The 19,934-nt window shown below is 46.7% G+C and overlaps 1 protein-coding gene across 1 annotated transcript in view; it reads left to right on the top strand.

Moving 5' to 3' along the window:
• DAP3 (death associated protein 3) overlaps nucleotides 1–19,934 on the top strand; it is a 996,586-nt gene that overhangs the window by 952,832 nt on the left and 23,820 nt on the right. The gene's annotated exons all lie outside the window — the stretch shown is intronic.

Raw genomic sequence — 19,934 nt, 5'->3', positions numbered from 1 at the left:
AAATGGTTCACTCCCCAATTGAGAGATTTACGACTCCTAAAAAGAAAAAGTGAAAACTCCTGGAGACTATGTCCCTCTATCGAAAATAAAGCAAAACTATCCTCCATCTCCTCTCACTTCAAAAAAGAAGTGAACCTTGCCAAAAAGAACTCCTATGATGAACGTATCACCAACTCTAATTCTAGCATGAGAGAACTCTTCGCCATACTGAAGGAATTAGAGTCACCAATAGCCATACCAGACTTAGTTACCAAGGATAAGACCTGGTGCACAGATATTCAAAATGCGCTAGCAAATAAAATCAATACACTTCAAACCAAAATACAACAAAAAAAAGATATGCTCAACCTTCAGCACTACCCTAACACCTCTACATATAGTATCCCACCAGAGGCAAACAACAAATTTCAATTCTCCAAAACATCCCCACTAGAAGTAGAAAAAATCATTCTCTCACTCAAACCTTCTAACTGCAAGGGTGATATCTGCCCAGCACAGTTAATAAAAGACGCTGCCAGAGACCTCTCACCATTTATCTCTAAATTAATCAATGCCTCCTTCACATCAGGCACTATCCCAGCCAATTTAAAACATTCCTGGGTGCTCCCACTTCTCAAAAAACAGACCTTAGACCCACTTATCCCAACCAACTACCGCCCTATTACCACTGTGCCATTCCTCCTCAAAATATTGGACAAAGCTGCCTATATTCAGATACAAAAACACCTTGACCTGTATAAGCTCCTAGGAGCAAGACAATCTGGTTTCCGTCCACTTCATGGAACAGAAACCGCCTTAATTGATTTAAAGACGCAGGTCGACGAGCTGAGGGATGGAGGGGGAACAGCACTCCTGCTCCTACTTGATCTCTCTGCAGCATTCGACTTGGTCGATCACAAGGTACTCTGCAAACACCTGGATTCTGCTGCCCATTTCTCTCCTGAGGCCATCAAATGGCTCGAATCCTTCCTCAGCGAAAGAACAATGAGAGTTTTTTCCCCATCGGCCGCAGCTGACCCTACCCCTATATTATGTGGCGTTCCCCAGGGCTCCTGTGTCTCGCCTACCCTATACAATATCTTCACCAAGCCCTTGTTCGATGATCTAGACCTTCTGGGTATCACCTACACTAACTATGCAGATGATACACAGATTCTCCTCCCGCTTTCTGGGGATCATAGGAAGGACTCGGAATTGGTGAATAGGGTATATCTCGTTATTCAAGCATGGATGGCCACACATGGCTTGTGCTTGAATGACGACAAGACGGAGTTGATAATCCTGGGAACACATATGAACACCAAAAAATTAGGTCAGGAATTCTCCTCCTTCAATATTGATGGAAATCCTATCAGGGTCTCCAAGGAAGTAAAAACCCTCGGTTTCTACTTGGATTCCACACTATCTTTCGACAAACAACTAAAAACCTTGGCCTCTACCACCGCATACACCTGCAAACTGATAAGAGCAGGCAAGCCCTTCCTCTCTAATGACAGTTGCATGATCTTGGCTAGAGCACTTATCCTCTCCAGGATCGATTACTGTAATGCCCTTTACAGTGGTGCCAACAAATCTACCATACAGAAACTTCAAACGCTCCAAAATAATGCTTTGCGAGCAGCGCTTGGCATAAACAAAAGAACACACATCTCCACCATTAGACGCCAACACAAATGGTTATCTACAAACCACAAAATTCAATTAAAAATTATCTCCCTGACACATAAAGCTCTTAACAACGCCGCCCCAAGCTACCTCACGAACAAAATGCAAAAAAAAACCTCTATTAGACCTACCAGAGCTACCAATACTAACTGTCTGGTAGTACCTAGATTTAAACTTACCACGGTCGGTGGGAATAGTTTCCCTGTGAAGGCGGCCAAAACCTGGAATCTATTACCCAACAATCTAAGAGCAGACCAGCCGTACTCACTATTCAGAAGGAATGCTATCCAATATCTTATCTCCAACGACCACTAGATTTAGGCTTATAATATTCCCAGACTTGACACTTGTCCCTCTCCTCCTTCCCACGATATGTTATGCGTACCATCCTCTATGTAACTCATCGACCTGCACGATGATGGTCCTGCACATTTGTATACATTTGTATACTATTACTGTAACTTGTATAATTTGTATAATTTGTATAATTTGCACAACTTGTATATTATCTATAATATCCATTACTGTATCTTGTATAATATGTATAACTTTTACTGTATCCTGTATAATCTGTAACAATGTAAGTTTCGCATTATCCTACCTGCTGCGCCCTTCTACCTACGGGTCTGGAGCGCATTAGAAATAAAACAAACAAACAAACAAACAAACGACATTCGTGACTCACCTAGGACTCTTTCAATACAAGAGACTCAGTTTTGGCATATCATCGGCCGCTGACATTTTCCAGTAGGAGATTCACAGAGTGATCCGGAACGTACCAAATTCCCTGAACTATTCAGATGATGTCCTAGAGTTTGGAAAGACCAAGGTAGAGCATGACGTGGCTCTTCGCTTTGTGTACGCTGCACTGGAGGCAGCGGGTCTCGCACTTAACAAAGACAAATGCGAATTCGGCAAAGGGTCCTTAAGATTTTTCGGCCACATCTTTTCAGACAAAGGAATGCGCCCGGACCCAGATAAGGTAGCTGCCCTTAACACGGCACTGCCCCCCACCAACACGACGGAACGGTCTGGCCAGTTATTGTTCAAGATATCTAAAAGATTACGCCACCCTGAGCAACCCCCTGCATTTGCTCACTCGCAAAGGCCAACCATTCGAGTGGTCTGAGGACTGCCAAAGAGTGTTCAAGACCATCTGCAACGCCATTGCCAGGGAGGAAGACATGGCGTACTTCGACGCGCAACGGGACACAGGAGTGATCGTCAACACCAGTCCCGTAGGGCTTGGCGCCATTCTCATTCAAAGAGACCCGGCCGAGCCAACAGACATTTTCATAGTGGCCTACGCCAGCAGGAGCCTCACACTCACAGAACAAGCATACTCCCAGGCGGAAAAAGAAAGCCTGGCAGTGGTGTGGGCCTGCGAATATTAACTTGTTGGGAGCACGGCCGCCACGTGTATCATCCCAGCGCTTGACCCCATGCTGTCCGCATATGGAGTCCCGAGGGTGATAAAGTCATATAATTGCCCGCCGTTCACTAGTCTGGACTTCCAAAACTTTGTGAGATACATGGGCTTTCAACACAGGAAAATCGCCCCAAGGTGGTCCCAAGCAAATGGCATCACAGAGAGGTTCATGGTCAACATCAAACGGACCCTACAAATAGCCACCATCTTAAATAAGCCATTCTAACAAGCCCTCTACCAGCTACTGAGGGAATATCGACACACCCCTCACAGCACCACAGGGGTTTGCCCTGCTGATTTAATGTTCAGGAGACCCGTCAAGACAAGACTACCGGAGGACCCGAGTCCGGTGCCTCCAACCCTGCTAGAACAACAAGCAAGAAAGAAGGACACAGAGGAGAAGAAGGACACAGCCGACGCCCGAAGGAGGGCTCAGGAGTCAACCTTGGAGCCAGGAGATCAAGTGCTAATACGACAAACGAAAGGGCGGAAAGAAGATGCCACGTTTGCACCTGACCTGTTAACGGTGACGCAAAGGAAAGGCAACATGATCACTGCTGAGAGAGAAGGTCACTCTTCGATGACACGCAATGTGCCATACTTCAAGACAGTGGTGGCCCTGCCTGAGACAGCGTGACAAAGGGACGACGACAGCACCGAAGAATGATGGCACGATGAACCCTATCTGAGGGATGGAGAAGCGTCGGAGGAAGAAGGAAAGAGGGCACCGGCACTACCGGGCCATAACACCCATCGGAGGCAACAGAAATCCAAATGAAGCCTCAAAGACTAATTGAAGAGATGGGGGTAACAGACACAGGTGATATTGTACTTTAAAAAGGGGGGGAGATGTCAGAGTGTGCTGTAACATTCGAGACAACAGTCTCTCCACATCCTTATGTGGGAGGGTCACTGTTGGGGTTAGGGTGGTGGCAGGGAGTTCTAAGGCGGTTGGAGGCTACGCATTAATAAAATAGGATATGCTCTGAGAGCCCTGTGTCCCGCGTATCATTGTGGGGGTTTGCCAATGCTGTGAATGAGTGGCGCATAGAGTTCACACTGGGGACCTCTCACTTCCCAATTTGTTCAGAAGCTGAAGTTGAAACTTGAAGCTGCTAATTCTTGAACCCCAGCTGAAAAACGAAGAATTTCTGCTGTTTTCCTTCGATGAAATCTAAAAGCTGTTGAGTCTGTCGAGGACTTATCCGAGAGAGGACCTGGCTAGGAGACCTCTCTCCGAGCTATGAGGGAACATCGTGCAGAAGCTGATCTTTATCGAGGCTCTCTGATAGCCAGTCCCGAAAGGCTGTTGACTGGAAAAGGGGTCTGCCAAGAATCTGGAAGTAAAGCACCAGGACATCGAGGCCATCGAAGTCCATTGCTGTCGAATGCGGTTCAGAGGATTTCCATAACCGCTGGAAGCCAGTGGAGTCGTGTTGCCCAGAAGTAGGGACAGCTTGACGCTATGCTGCTCATCGACCGGAGCCGCAAGGCTCCACATTGCCTAAGAACACTGAACAATGGGCTCCCTTGCCATCACCGTTGATGGCTTTGTCCCGCCGGAGAAAGTCGAGGTCATTGACGACCGAGCAGAATCCACTGGTGAGTTTCCCGCCACCCGAAGCCAACAAAGACACTGACAAAGTGAAGATCCGAAGTCCAGCCTGTGGTTGGGTCCCGATCACTGAAGCAAGCCCGACGCCCGCTGCTGGGCCTACGTTCATCACTGAGTCTTGTTTGCAGCACCAAACTCTTTGCATCGAGGTGGACCCCACGCCTCATCTTCACAGGACTTCCACGACTGATCGCCAAAGAGCACCACAAAGGTTGAAGCTGCACTCTCAACACAAGTGTTCACTTTTCTTTGAGGAATTTCGATGCCCTGTGGCTCCTGCTTTAAAGGGAGTCCACTCTCGGGGGATCCGTCGATGAACCATAGAAGAAACTCATCTGTCTCGGGTACTTCGGGGTAGTTGAACATTTTAACCAGGAAACAAGACTCTTTAAACATTAGTGGACTGGGCTCGTTAATACTCTTTATTCCAGGTTGCCCAGGTAGATGGGTGGGGGGTCCTCACTCAGAACTCCCTCTAGGTAGAGGAGGTCAGCATTCTGCCATTGTTTAACCCAACTTGTCTTCCTTCCTAAAATCTATGCTGCTACACATTGCTGTATGATTTGTATGCCATTATAATTGTCTGCAGATGATGCATTTTAAAGGAGTCAATAGCGAAGTGTGGTACCACATAGATGTCTATATTTGCCATATTAGAATTGCCAGAGTACAAAGTGTGTTATTAATTGATGTATATATTTTGAACCTTATTTTTATATAAAGAACTGTGTTAGCAGATTGTAACGCTCACCTGACTCCCACGGAGGCGCTGGCCTGGTTCGCGCTGCTGTGACCTCTTCTAAGGTGAAGCGCAGGGTTCGGAAGACGGACTAGACCATGCCCCCAAATCTGGCTTGTCTGGCTCGCAGAAGTATCCTTCTGTAGGCGAAAATAGGGGATTAACTGTCTGCGGGGTAATGCAATCGGCCTCCCACTTTCCCCTCTCACCCTCCTCGAAACCCTTCTGTGATTCCCCGTAGCATCTCACCTTAGGGTCTGGAAGGACGAGCTCTCCATCCTGCTTCTGATGCAGGGGCGCGTTGGTATCCAGTTACTTCACTGGATTTTCAGATTGGTGAGAACCAAACTTGCTTGGCTTCCAGGTAAGTTTTTTGATAAGAGGTTCCCCTTGTGTCCATGCATTAATTTACTAATGCTAGTGTCTTTTTCCCCATAGGGGCCGGGGTATGGAATGCCGGGGAACAGGCACCGACGCAAGATGAGAGGTGAAATCCTTGTAGAAATCAGGTAAGTCTTTAATGAGCGTTTTTTGGTAATGTCTTTTCATTCGCTCATTAACGCTGTTGTCCTTTTTTCCCCTTAGGGGCCGGGGTCCGCAAATGCCAGGATGCGGCGCGAACCCGAAATAAAGAGGGAATGAATCAACAGGTAAGTCTTAACATGGAGATTTAGCTTTCCTTATTCCCTTCTCTCTCTCACCTTTTGTTCTTGCCGTTTTCTCCCTAGGCGCTGGGGCGTGACTGCGAATCCGGATGATCGCTGCTGAACATGGAGGCGCCCTGTAAAGGTGTGTGGAATGCGGCGCTGCAGCGATCGACGCGATGAGCTTTTAAATAAAAGTCTTCCTTTTCAGGATTGTCGGCGAGATGTCTCCGGGATGCGGATTTGGCAGGTAAGGACTTTTCCTTCTTCTGTTCTCTTCTTCTCTTCCTTTACAGGTGATCCAGGATGCTGGCAGGCGTAGCAGAAGTCAGGATGCAGGAGCAGACACTGTGAGCGTCCAGCTGCTAGATGCAGAACAACGCGAAGCACGTGTGGCTGTTCGGGTGGGGTTTAAATAGCCTTGGAAGAAGTTCCAGGTATGTATCCTTCCTCCAATCAGGTATGTATCCTTCCCCCAATCAGGTATGTATCCTTCCCCAACCACGCCCGGATGGTAAATTAGTCCCACAGGTAAAGTAGTTCCGTTCAGGCCTCAAGGAGGCCGGGATCCTGCAGCATGGTCTGCATCAGGTAAGTGCACCCAAACACTCCCATAATGTGCCTGGCGCCTATGGCGCCAGGACTGATGTCTTTTATGAGCCTGGCGCCATAGGCGCCAGGACACTGTCCAAAGGGCCCCTATATGGGGTTGCTGGGTCTTTCCTTGGGGACTGGATGTCCGCTTTCGAGGACGCAGGGCTTGAACCGGCTCCCCGGGAGCGGGCATCATGACACAGATAACATAGTGTGTGGACATTCCTTTGTGGGGGCTTGGGGACTACACTGTACTTAAAAACCAGCTTGCGTCACCTCCTGAGAGCTTAAGTCTTGGTTGCTCGTCCATTGCTACCACAATAGAGAACCTTGGCTGGGGTGCCCTGTGCTTCTACTCTACCATATGGACGGCAGGAGTACAGATAACCGACCTCCAGTCTTTCGAAGGGGTTAATGGGGAGAGGTCAGAGGAGAGTGAATTAGAGAGAAAGACAAGGTCTAGAGCATTCTGACCAGTGTGCATAGGCTGGTCCTGGAGGGAGTAGGAGTGGTCAGATGGGAGGGATTTAAGTTCAAGGTAGGTGGCTGCAGAGGGCTTGGGGAGGTTAAAGTCCCATTGCTTGGCAATGAGAGATGTCAGTAGAAAGTGCCACAAGGAGAAGGGTCAGGTCAGGTAATACATAGAAATGACTGAATACCACAAAAACCAGGTAGAAATAACCAAATTATTTTGGGTGAATTATTTTGGAGTTGCTGGCACATTTCTATTAAAATATAAGTATGGGGTAGGGGTATTAGTTAAGGTTGGTGGATGACCGGGAATTATTGGAGAAAAAAAGTGCAAAAAGCAAGTAGGAATTTGGGATTTTGTGGTAAATTCTCTTAGTTTTTTAAAATTTGGTTAATTCATAGACAGCCCCAGGTCAGGGAAGGAGTTGAGAGGACTAGGGGTTTGATAGAGAGCCAGAACTGTGAGGGGAGTTGGAGGGAGAAGTTGAATAGAGGCATATTCATAAGAGGAAGAGTTGATTTGTTAAAGGGGTAGAGGGGCAGTGTTGAGGGCTTATTGATAAGGAACCTCACACCGTCTCCTTCCCAATAGGTTGGGGAGGGTGGAAGAAGATGGCAGAGTTAGTTTGGAGAGCTGCTAGTGCAGCAGTGTTGAGAGCGGAGATCCTGTTTTCTGTAATGGCAAGAAGTGATAGTTGATGGTGATTAAAGTCAAAGTGGTCAGTGATCTAGAACAACTTGTTGCAGAGGGATTGTGCTAACTGTGCATCCAATTCTTTGAAATCCTTGACAATCAGGGGAGTTTAAATCATGACCATTCAGGGACACAATCTAAAGTTGTGCAAGTAATAATTTCGACAAAAACCTGCAATGAAAAAAAAGCTCTCCTGTGGCAACAACCTCCAGTACCCCCATAAACCAAACATGTTTCAGTAGAAACTTTGTGCATGCAAAAGATGAAAGTATCAACTCAGACAAGAGAATAAAGAAAACCAAGGAAGATAACAGACAAAAGCAAGTTAGACGATGAAGCTATATGTGCTGTTGTAAATTGTTAAAGCATCCAAGATTAGAAACAATCCACTGAGCCCTTTCAAGTATACCTACAGCACACATACTGACCCACCCAACTATCTAAGCACCCAATTGCTGCACTCTATTACAGGGAAACAAACTTGCTTGAACAAAGAGAATAGTATGCGGCCAACCCGAGTCATGAGTCTCAGGTTAATACCCAATGAGCTGCAGAGGACTATCAGATATGCAACTCCAAATATCTTATAACCCAACATAAGAATTGAGACCAACCTGTGTGTCTTTATGCTGAGTACAAGTATGTACTGTCTCAGGAGGAACAATAGAAGACCTGTTTCTCCAGCATTGGCTCTTCCATAGATTCACATGCTGTTTGAATATTGCCTGTAGGGAGGCTGGGAATCCTCTGTAATAGTAAAGCAGTTTACATTTACATTTTAAAATTGCTGTGACTTTAGTGCTCTGTGAGGGTCATTTTGGCTCATATTGCCCCACAGCCAATTGACAGGTCTCCCATAGGTCCACCCCCGGAGCCGTCTTTAGATTTTTTTATTGCATGCTCAGTACTGGGGGGGTCCTCAAGAAATCTCTCCATTCTTCAATGATTTATCGAATATTTATTTATTTTTCTTTACTATTTCTTTGACTCTTCACAGCACCAGGAACAAACTCTGCCCGTCGCTGGTGGTGTTGCAGCGTATAGACTCTTCCGGGAAGGTACAGTTTCAGTGCTCTTTGATTGAGGCCTTGGATCCGTCAATGAAGTTATGGCTGATACCAGGAAGAAGAGCATTTTCAAGGACTGTGCTACCTGTCATTTGAAGAACGTTTTTGTGGAGGATCTTCACAACAATGTCCTCTACTGACTGTATCTTGGCCATGAGATTGACGACTGTTCTATCTGCCAGCAGTTCTCCAACAAGACATTTCGAGACTGTTACCAAAGCTAGGTGACTTGGCTACATCATGATGCTGGGCGCGTTGGTATCCAGTTACTTCACTGGATTTTCAGATTGGTGAGAACCAAACTTGCTTGGCTTCCAGGTAAGTTTTTTGATAAGAGGTTCCCCCTTGTGTCCATGCATTAATGTACTAATGCTAGTGTCTTTTTCCCCATAGGGGCCGGGGTACGGAATGCCGGGGAACAGGCACCGACGCGAGATGAGAGGTGAAATCCTTGTAGAAATCAGGTAAGTCTTTAATGAGCGTTTTTTGGTAATGTCTTTTCATTCGCTCATTAACGCTGATGTCCTTTTTTCCCCTTAGGGGCCGTGGTCCGCAAATGCCAGGATGCAGCGCGAACCCGAAATAAAGAGGGAATGAATCAACAGGTAAGTCTTAACATGGAGATTTAGCTTTCCTTATTCCCTTCTCTCTCTCACCTTTTGTTCTTGCCGTTTTCTCCCTAGGCGCTGGGGCGTGACTGCAAATCCGGATGATCGCTGCTGAACATGGAGGCGCCCTGTAAAGGTGTGTGGAATCCGGCGCTGCAGCGATCGACGCGATGAGCTTTTAAATAAAAGTCTTCCTTTTCAGGATTGTCGGCGAGATGTCTCCGGGATGCGGATTTGGCAGGTAAGGACTTTTCCTTCTTCTGTTCTCTTCTTCTCTTCCTTTGCAGGTGATCCAGGATGCTGGCAGGCGTAGCAGAAGTCAGGATGCAGGAGCAGACACTGTGAGCGTCCAGCTGCTAGATGCAGAACAACGCGAAGCACGTGCGGCTGTTCGGGTGGGGTTTAAATAGCCTTGGAAGAAGTTCCAGGTATGTATCCTTCCTCCAATCAGGTATGTATCCTTCCCCAACCACGCCCGGATGGTAAATTAGTCCCACAGGTAAAGTAGTTCCGTTCAGGCCTCAAGGAGGCCGGGATCCTGCAGCATGGTCTGCATCAGGTAAGTGCACCCAAACACTCCCATAATGTGCCTGGCGCCAGGACTGATGTCTTTTATGAGCCTGGCGCCATAGGCGCCAGGACACTGTCCAAAGGGCCCCTATATGGGGTTGCTGGGTCTTTCCTTGGGGACTGGATGTCCGCTTTCGAGGACGCAGGGCTTGAACCGGCTCCCCGGGAGCGGGCATCATGACACAGATAACATAGTGTGTGGACATTCCTTTGTGGGGGCTTGGGGACTACACTGTACTTAAAAACCAGCTTGCGTCACCTCCTGAGAGCTTAAGTCTTGGTTGCTCGTCCATTGCTACCACAATAGAGAACCTTGGCTGGGGTGCCCTGTGCTTCTACTCTACCATATGGACGGCAGGAGTACAGATAACCGACCTCCAGTCTTTCGAAGGGGTTAATGTGGAGAGGTCAGAGGAGAGTGAATTAGAGAGAAAGACAAGGTCTAGAGCATTCTGACCAGTGTGCATAGGCTGGTCCTGGAGGGAGTAGGAGTGGTCAGATGGGAGGGATTTAAGTTCAAGGTAGGTGGCTGCAGAGGGCTTGGGGAGGTTAAAGTCCCATTGCTTGGCAATGGGAGATGTCAGTAGAAAGTGCCACAAGGAGAAGGGTCAGGTCAGGTAATACATAGAAATGACTGAATACCCCAAAAACCAGGTAGAAATAACCAAATTATTTTGGGTGAATTATTTTGGAGTTGCTGGCACATTTCTATTAAAATATAAGTATGGGGTAGGGGTATTAGTTAAGGTTGGTGGATGACCGGGAATTATTGGAGAAAAAAAGTGCAAAAAGCAAGTAGGAATTTGGGATTTTGTGGTAAATTCTCTGTTAGTTTTTTAAAATTTGGTTAATTCATAGACAGCCCCAGGTCAGGGAAGGAGTTGAGAGGACTAGGGGTTTGATAGAGAGCCAGAACTGTGAGGGGAGTTGGAGGGAGAAGTTGAATAGAGGCATATTCATAAGAGGAAGAGTTGATTTGTTAAAGGGGTAGAGGGGCAGTGTTGAGGGCTTATTGATAAGGAACCTCACACCGTCTCCTTCCCAATAGGTTGGGGAGGGTGGAAGAAGATGGCAGAGTTAGTTTGGAGAGCTGCTAGTGCAGCAGTGTTGAGAGCGGAGATCCTGTTTTCTGTGATGGCAAGAAGTGATAGTTGATGGTGATTAAAGTCAAAGTGGTCAGTGATCTAGAACAACTTGTTGCAGAGGGATTGTGCTAACTGTGCATCCAATTCTTTGAAATCCTTGACAATCAGGGGAGTTTAAATCATGACCATTCAGGGACACAATCTAAAGTTGTGCAAGTAATAATTTTGACAAAAACCTGCAATGAAAAAAAAGCTCTCCTGTGGCAACAACCTCCAGTACCCCCATAAACCAAACATGTTTCAGTAGAAACTTTGTGCATGCAAAAGATGAAAGTATCAACTCAGACAAGAGAATAAAGAAAACCAAGGAAGATAACAGACAAAAGCAAGTTAGACGATGAAGCTATATGTGCTGTTGTAAATTGTTAAAGCATCCAAGATTAGAAACAATCCACTGAGCCCTTTCAAGTATACCTACAGCACACATACTGACCCACCCAACTATCTAAGCACCCAATTGCTGCACTCTATTACAGGGAAACAAACTTGCTTGAACAAAGAGAATAGTATGCGGCCAACCCGAGTCATGAGTCTCAGGTTAATACCCAATGAGCTGCAGAGGATTATCAGATATGCAACTCCAAAAATCTTATAACCCAACATAAGAATTGAGACCAACCTGTGTGTCTTTATGCTGAGTACAAGTATGTACTGTCTCAGGAGGAACAATAGAAGACCTGTTTCTCCAGCATTGGCTCTTCCATAGATTCACATGCTGTTTGAATATTGCCTGTAGGGAGGCTGGGAATCCTCTGTAATAGTAAAGCAGTTTACATTTACATTTTAAAATTGCTGTGACTTTAGTGCTCTGTGAGGGTCATTTTGGCTCATATTGCCCCACAGCCAATTGACAGGTCTCCCATAGGTCCACCCCCGGAGCCGTCTTTAGATTTTTTTATTGCATGCTCAGTACTGGGGGGGTCCTCAAGAAATCTCTCCATTCTTCAATGATTTATCGAATATTTATTCATTTTTCTTTACTATTTCTTTGACTCTTCACAGCACCAGGAACAAACTCTGCCTGTCGCTGGTGGTGTTGCAGCGTATAGACTCTTCCGGGAAGGTACAGTTTCAGTGCTCTTTGATTGAGGCCTTGGATCCGTCAATGAAGTTATGGCTGATACCAGGAAGAAGAGCATTTTCAAGGACTGTGCTACCTGTCATTTGAAGAACGTTTTTGTGGAGGATCTTCACAACAATGTCCTCTACTGACTGTATCTTGGCCATGAGATTGACAACTGTTCTATCTGCCAGCAGTTCTCCAACAAGACATTTCGAGACTGTTACCAAAGCTAGGTGACTTGGCTACATCATGATGCTGGAGCTTCTGATACAGCCTCTGTCTGTAGCCATGCTTCACTCAGGGAGAGAAAACCCCTAGAGCGCACCTTTCATCCAAAAGGTGAAGGTCCCACAATGGCGCTTCCCATGGGAAAAGAGATAAAAAGGGTCATACGACCCCAAGCTCATGCTGCCACTTCGTCCATGACAGCTTCAATGTTCCCATCTGTGATCCCATCGACAACGACTTTGTTAGGTAACACTTCTTCATTATCGTTTACTATGAAACACCTGTTGGCAAATTCTACTGATTTACAATTCTATACTACCAAGAAGCACTTGTCAACACCTCCTTCTGGCCGGTCGATGACATCTTCGTCGACAACTCATAAACAGACCACGTCCTCTGTTCCGTCAATGGCCCCGTCAAATGGCCCCGTCAACACCAATTCCAACAGAAACTTTGTCGACGGTACACCGAAACCTATCGACGTCTGTAGCCACCACGACCATCTCGTCAATAACATAGGTGCACTCCTTATTGTCTTCGACTTTGCGAGGCGTCTCTCAATCTGGGGGTTCTGCTTCTGTGCTTTGAGCATTACCAAGACTTGCATGTACCCAACCACTGTTTACACTGACCCCATATGTGCATCCTGCCATTCCTAGACCACCTATAGTTCCACATATTGCAACCTGCCAGTGATGCAGATTTGGAGCAGGAAGGTATCTTTTCTGATGACGATGACACCAACATAGGCAACACCCACGTAGTGGTTCTACCGTCTACTTCAGCTAGGGCTTCAGCAATTATGCCGCACTCAAAGGCGATTTCTGCTCCTACTGGGTCGTCTCATCTGGAGCCTCGTGACCTTTCTATGGACATTCCATCCACACTACAGTCTCTGGTCTTGAAGTTGCAGTATAGGTTTCCTGCTCCAGATTTTCCACCACATCAGGAGCTTCCTGCTGGCTCATTGCCTGCTCCTCTGCCTCCTACTAGGCACCCCTCATGCATCATCCCACCTGTTCCTCCTCCTCCTGCCAATCTTACAGATACACAAGCAGTGCTTTGCACCTTCGCCTGATAGGCATCAGCTACAAGGTAAGCCCTCTGGCTTAGTGAAGCAATCAGCTGGCTCATCTGCTTCTTGATGCAAATACGGTCGGAGCCCCAGCTCTACCACTACTTTTATTTTACTTTGATCAGCTTCACCGCTTCTGTGCCATGGCTAGATCGCTTTTCTAGTCCTGTTTACATGATTAGTTAACCACACGGGTTAACCCTTTCCAAGATGGTGGACGAGTAATCCCTCGCACCTTGACACACCAGCAAGCCAACCACCTGAAGTGGATTGGCTGAGCTAGCCTACTTTAACCTATCAGCTAACGCCGGCAGGCGCAAGCCGGCCCACCAACAAAGGCTACACAACTAAGGCTCCTGACCGAGCCTATCTGAGCCGGGCGCAGCCGCTGCAACCCCCATACCACTGTTGTACCACTTCTACCTACCCACCCCTGAGGCAGTAAGTCCCACCGTGCATGGCTACTCCCTGTGCTTCTCTTAAATACTCACATTACTTCATGCCCCCCGTGCGCACCTTGCGATTGACCCTTGACTAGCTGATCCTGCAACAGAAAAGTACCTCCACTCTCGCCCATCTAGTGAATGCCTTGAGCCTTGGGCTGCTATGATCCGCGCCACCTTTACCGCAACCTCCAGGACCCTACTCCTACCCTAACATTGTACTACCAAAACAGCAAGAATAACATTTAAATCCGGTGGATCAATGTTGCACAGCCCGAGTTCCTTGCCACAAACTCAACCACCGCCTGGCTGCTCCCCCATGTGCCACTATTAACTGCCGAGGTGTTCCTAGTATTTGAAGCCTACTAAATGTGAAATTGCTTTTTATGTCAATGGATGCCACGCCTCTTGCCTAATGTCCACATTCTAATGCGACCATGTTACGATTGTTACACAGATTTCCATGGCACCCTATCTCCTGTGGCCTCACCCCTTGTCGATTCAGCATGCATACGCCCCACCTTTCGTGCGAGTAAATTGTTGCGTTTGTATTTTGCCATGCCTACTTTTTGATCCTAATGCACGTCGCACAACTCGATTAATGCTTATTTCCCAGTTTGTGACCAATCCTTATTCTCTCCCAAGCCTGTTGCGGCTCCGTTTCACTCTTTGCAAGAGCTCTTATCCTACTAGCCTATCCTTTCGGATTCGCTTGCATCCGGCTACACCCCTGTTTCTCAGAGCCACTCCGCGCCAAAAATCAGTTCCGTAGCGAGTTGAGTATCTGAGGAATTGCCACCCAGTACTCAGTGCCTGCCCCAGCAGCCCCCACTCTAATCTCTCAGACTACCGCCACCACCACCCCAGAGGCACCATCTATATTTAACGCAGCCACATCCAGCCACCGACCCTTCACCGGTCTCACAATATTTAAATCATATTTATCTGCAATACAATTTACAAGCACTTCCCCATTGCCAGGACCAGAGCCCATACCATATCCCAGGTCCAGTTAGATTAGGAATTCTCGTGTCTTCACCGCTCATTAGCTCCCAGTTACCTACTACCACACTTCACATTTTACCTCACGCCAGCGCCACGACTCAACTACAAGTGTCTAGCACCATGACCACTACATTGAACACACATGCTCCTACATTATGCAAATCGGGTGCCTACTTCTACATCAACAACAGCCTAGCTAAACTTCATTGTCTCTGACATTCCCCGCTCCCCTGCCCTACTCCTTTCGTACCCAAAGCCCCCTCGTTTCACCCCACAGCTACGCAGACACCCACCCCAACACCTAACCAATACAAACCCACACCTATCCTCAAGCCATCGCCCCCCGCCTTGTAGGATCTCCAACACAACCGTAACCACACCTAAGCTCACTACACATGTACAGGTTCCCTGCGTCGGCAACGTCTTATGTCCAGACTTACCGGACCCCGAATTGCCCAAACCAAGATTGAGACTCACCCAAGGATACTACAGTTGGTTTAAAATAATACAGACATCGCCCTTTCTGTTCTGATTACAAGGAGTCTTTTGCTTCTTAGCTGGAAATTATCCACACATGTCCGACAAGGAGCTCTTTCTTTATTTGATTGTGTAAAGACTTGGTTTGTGTCATAATATACTGTCAGAATTTGATGCATATATTATGATAATGTGATGTTATTTATATAGCACGTTAATCCAAAGCGCTTTACAGAGCACATATTTACTTACAATATCACCAATATCACCCAACCGAAATTGGTACTCCTTTATCGACCTCGGACGGATGAAAGGCTGAGATGGCCTTGCTGGGATTCAAACCTCCGACCTGCAGATCATGCTCAGATTGCAGCAGCGAGCGCTCAACCCGCTGAGCTATCTTACCGGCCTATATGATGCAATTTATGATGCACTAAGAAATTTGGCTTAACTACCACTGAGAATGGCTCCATGTTTATGTTTTATACTATACCTTTTGAAAACTGTCATAGATTTATGGTTTTATGTATTGTTGTAAACATTTATATATTACAAGTACATTATGATTTAGGATGCAACATAAAGAATAAAATGATTGTCATTTAATGCAATGTCATGCATGCTGGACGTGGTTCTACCTCTTACGCTCATAGAACAGCTAGACCGTTCTATTCCAAATGGCGGTTGTTCGATTCATTGCCGGGAAAGCGACGTCTGCACTTTTCACGTCGCTAAATTCACGTGAATTCTGCTTCGTCACGTGAGCTACGGCATTACGTATATAAGTAGCGTGGAAACTTCACTCGCTGCTTCTGATCGAATCATTTGGCGTTGTGTAGCTGAACCTCCGATCTGCGTCCTTGCGGTTTTCCTCAGCTGCTTCTTGGGCCTTCTATAGTGTGTTTTCCGCTACACGCTGATTCCTGGAGCTGTTTGTTCACGTGTAATTCCACACGCGCACGTTGTCTTCAAACGCGGCTGTCCTGGGCTGCGTGTATCCTGTTAGCGTGCAAATCCACAAGCGCACGTTGTCTTCAAGCGCAGCTGGCCTGGGCTGCGTGAATCCTGTTCGCGTGTAATTCCACATGCGCACGTTGTCTTCAAACGCTGCTGTCCGGGGCTGCGTGTATCCTGTTAACGTGCAAATTCACAAGCGCACGTTGTCTTCAAGAGTGGCGGACCTGGACTGAGTGAATCCTGTTCGCGTGTAATTCCACACGCGCACGTTGTCTTCAAACGCGGCTATCCTGGGCTGAGTGTATCCTGTCAGCGTGCAAATCCACAAGCGCACGTTGTCTTCAAGCGCGGCTGGCCTGGACTGCGTGAATCCTGTTCACGTGTAATTCCACACGCACACGTTGTCTTCAAGCGCGGCTGGCCTGGGCTGCGTGAATCCTGTTCGCGTGTAATTCCACAGGCACACGTTGTCTTCAAGCGCGGCTGGCCTGGATTGCGTGAATCCTATTCGCGTGTAATTCCACACGCGCACACTATTTTCTTCGCGGCTGTTCAGAACCGCGTGTACTTTGTTTATTCCACAAAAGGGCGCTATTTCCGACTCCTGCATCTGTGATATTAACAGGTGGATTTATTCATTTCTATACTTTTCTCTACGTGGGAAGGAAGCTTTTCAAGGACTGTTGGAAGGTGACAGTGAACAGTACTTTGGACGCTATCCTGTGGTGCAGCAACCCGGTATCTAGCGTGAGCCTCGTGCCGTTCGGGATAAGTCTCCCTTACTAATCTTCCCTTCCTTGTCGTTTGTTCCAATTCCGGATTTTCCTCAAGAGACTTCTGCTGGATTCTTCTACACCAGTCATAAGGTCAGTGTGTGAATTAATGCCAAATACTGTTCTATCATAGAGAGTCGATTTGGGGCAGTTTCTTATGATACTTTATTTTGTTCTAGGCTGACTTCCTACACTTTACCTATGCCCTTTCCAGTGATCCATCTCTCTGCCTGTTTCATCAGTCAGAGAGTCGTATCATTTGGAAGGTCTAAACTTGACTTCACAACTATCAAATTGTGCGAACAGGGATCCGGAAGACCCTACCATCTGTATCCTTTTGAGTACCGTATCCTTTTCAGTCAATACTTAGGTGCTTTATGACAGAATCAGAAGCCATGGAGGGTACGGATCCTTTAACTGTTTTGACTCAGTTGATCAGCGATTTGAGAAATGAAATGGTTACGGCACAGGACATGTTACGGCACCGTATGGACGTTATGCAAGACGCCATGCACGCTAGTCCTCAGGGAGCACAGATTCCGATGGCCACTGCATCTGGGTCTGGGACTATGACACCCCCACAGGAAACTATTAATGTGGTTATGCCCACTCAGTTTCCCTTGGCTCCTCCGGAACGTTTCACAGGTGACCCCAAAACCTATAGAACCTTCGTTAATCAGTGCCGACTCCATTTTCTTTGCCGTCCTACATCATTCCCTGACCTAACCACAAAAGCTGCATTTGTGCTTTCCCATTTAGGGGGTACAGCTGCTGCTTGGGCTAACCCTTTGTTGGAATCAAATAGCAATTTGTTATACGACTGTGATGATCTTTTGACTGCTATGAGTAAAGTCTTTGACATGCGTTATGCTACTCAAGCTATGGATCTGGAGTTACTTAATCTACAACAAGGCAGTCAACCTCTTTTGCCTTACATTGCCCGATTCAATCAACTAACAGCCGAAACTCAATGGCCTGAAGGCAAGAAAACGGCTGTTTTCTACAAGGGTCTTTCAGAAGAACTGAAAGATGCCTTATCCATGGTTCCGGTGGTTCCTACGGGATTCACAGAGTTGCTCGATTTGGTTCTACAAATCGATGCCCGAAGAAATGCTCGGAAAGGAGAGAAAAAAACATTCTTACAAGCATCGGTTCGTTCGGGGGCACCGGCAGTTCCCTCGAACGACCCTGAACCAATGCAGATTGGCGCTGTGAGAGGCCGGTTGTCCAATGCAGAAAGAGAGAACCGAAGAAAGAACAATTTATGTATGTATTGCGGTTCATCCGAGCATTTATTAGCGACATGTCCTAAGAAACCAGTCAAGCGTTAGTGAAACGCCAAAACTCGACAGTGGCAGGAGTCCCTGTGTCGAGTGTTTTATCGGACTCCAGTACCATTCCTAATCACGCACCTATAGCTGTCGAGGTGACGTTACGTTGTGATGACCAAGAATTGGTTTCCAAGGCCATGATTGATTCCGGAGCCACTAACAATTACATAGACATCACATATGCCAAGAAGTGTTCCATACCCCTTGTAAACAAGAACAAACCTGAAACGGTTAATACCGTGGACGGATCTGTTTTGACTTCTGGTATGGTAACCCAGGAGACGGTACCTGTTCAGATGACATTATCTAATAGTCATTCGGAAGAAATCGTCTTCAATGTCATAGCTGCTCCGCAGTACAAAATAATACTTGGTCTTGCCTGGTTGACCCTTCATAATCCCGCTATTGACTGGGTTTCGGGATTGCTCCAGTATCCTTCAATTTATTGCAATGAACATTGCTTTACCAGTCAGGAGGTGTCAAACAATTCACATATATTGGCCTCTATGGGGGGAGCTTCAACTATTAGTGTGGTACATCAAAGCGATACAACCATACCATGCGAATACACTGAGTACGCTGATGTTTTTGATAAAGGCCAGGCAGAACAACTGCCTCCACATCGACAGTATGACTGTCCGATTGAACTGATTCCTGGAGCTAAGATTCCTACAGGTCGTGTATATTCATTGACTCCAAAAGAAGACGTTGTGTTGAAAGAATACATCGATAAAGCTCTAGCGATGGGATTCATACGGCCATCGCAATCGCCTGCTGCGTCTCCTCTATTCTTTGTTCCGAAGAAAGAGGGAGATCTAAGGCCTTGCATTGATTACAGGGCACTTAACGACATCACCATAAAAAATCAGTATCCTTTACCGCTGATAAACGTTCTATTGGATCAATTAGGTACTTCCAGGTACTTCACTAAATTGGACTTGCGAGGAGCATACAATTTAGTTCGCATTCGTGAGGGCGATGAATGTAAGACCGCTTTCAAGACGCGGTATGGCCTTTACGAATATTTGGTGATGCCTTTTGGTCTGTGCAACGCTCCCGCTACTTTTCAGTTCTTCATGAACGATATTTTCAGGGATATAATGGACCAATTCGTGGTGATTTATTTGGATGATATTCTGATTTATTCATCGTCTTTTTCAGAACACGTCAAACACGTTTCTACAGTCTTACAAAGACTCAGGGAGAACCTTCTTTTTGTGAAAGCCGAGAAATTTGTCTTTCATTCACAGGAAGTGGAATTCCTGGGTTACGACATTACCAATCTAGGTGCTCGAATGAGCCGTTCCAAAGTGAAGGCCATACTGAATTGGCCTGTTCCGC

This window comes from Ambystoma mexicanum, chromosome 1p (genome assembly GCF_040938575.1).
Source record: "Ambystoma mexicanum isolate Mex_15411 chromosome 1p, UKY_AmexF1_1, whole genome shotgun sequence".
Classification (NCBI taxonomy): domain Eukaryota; kingdom Metazoa; phylum Chordata; class Amphibia; order Caudata; family Ambystomatidae; genus Ambystoma; species Ambystoma mexicanum.
This window is presented reverse-complemented; position numbering and strand designations above follow the sequence as displayed.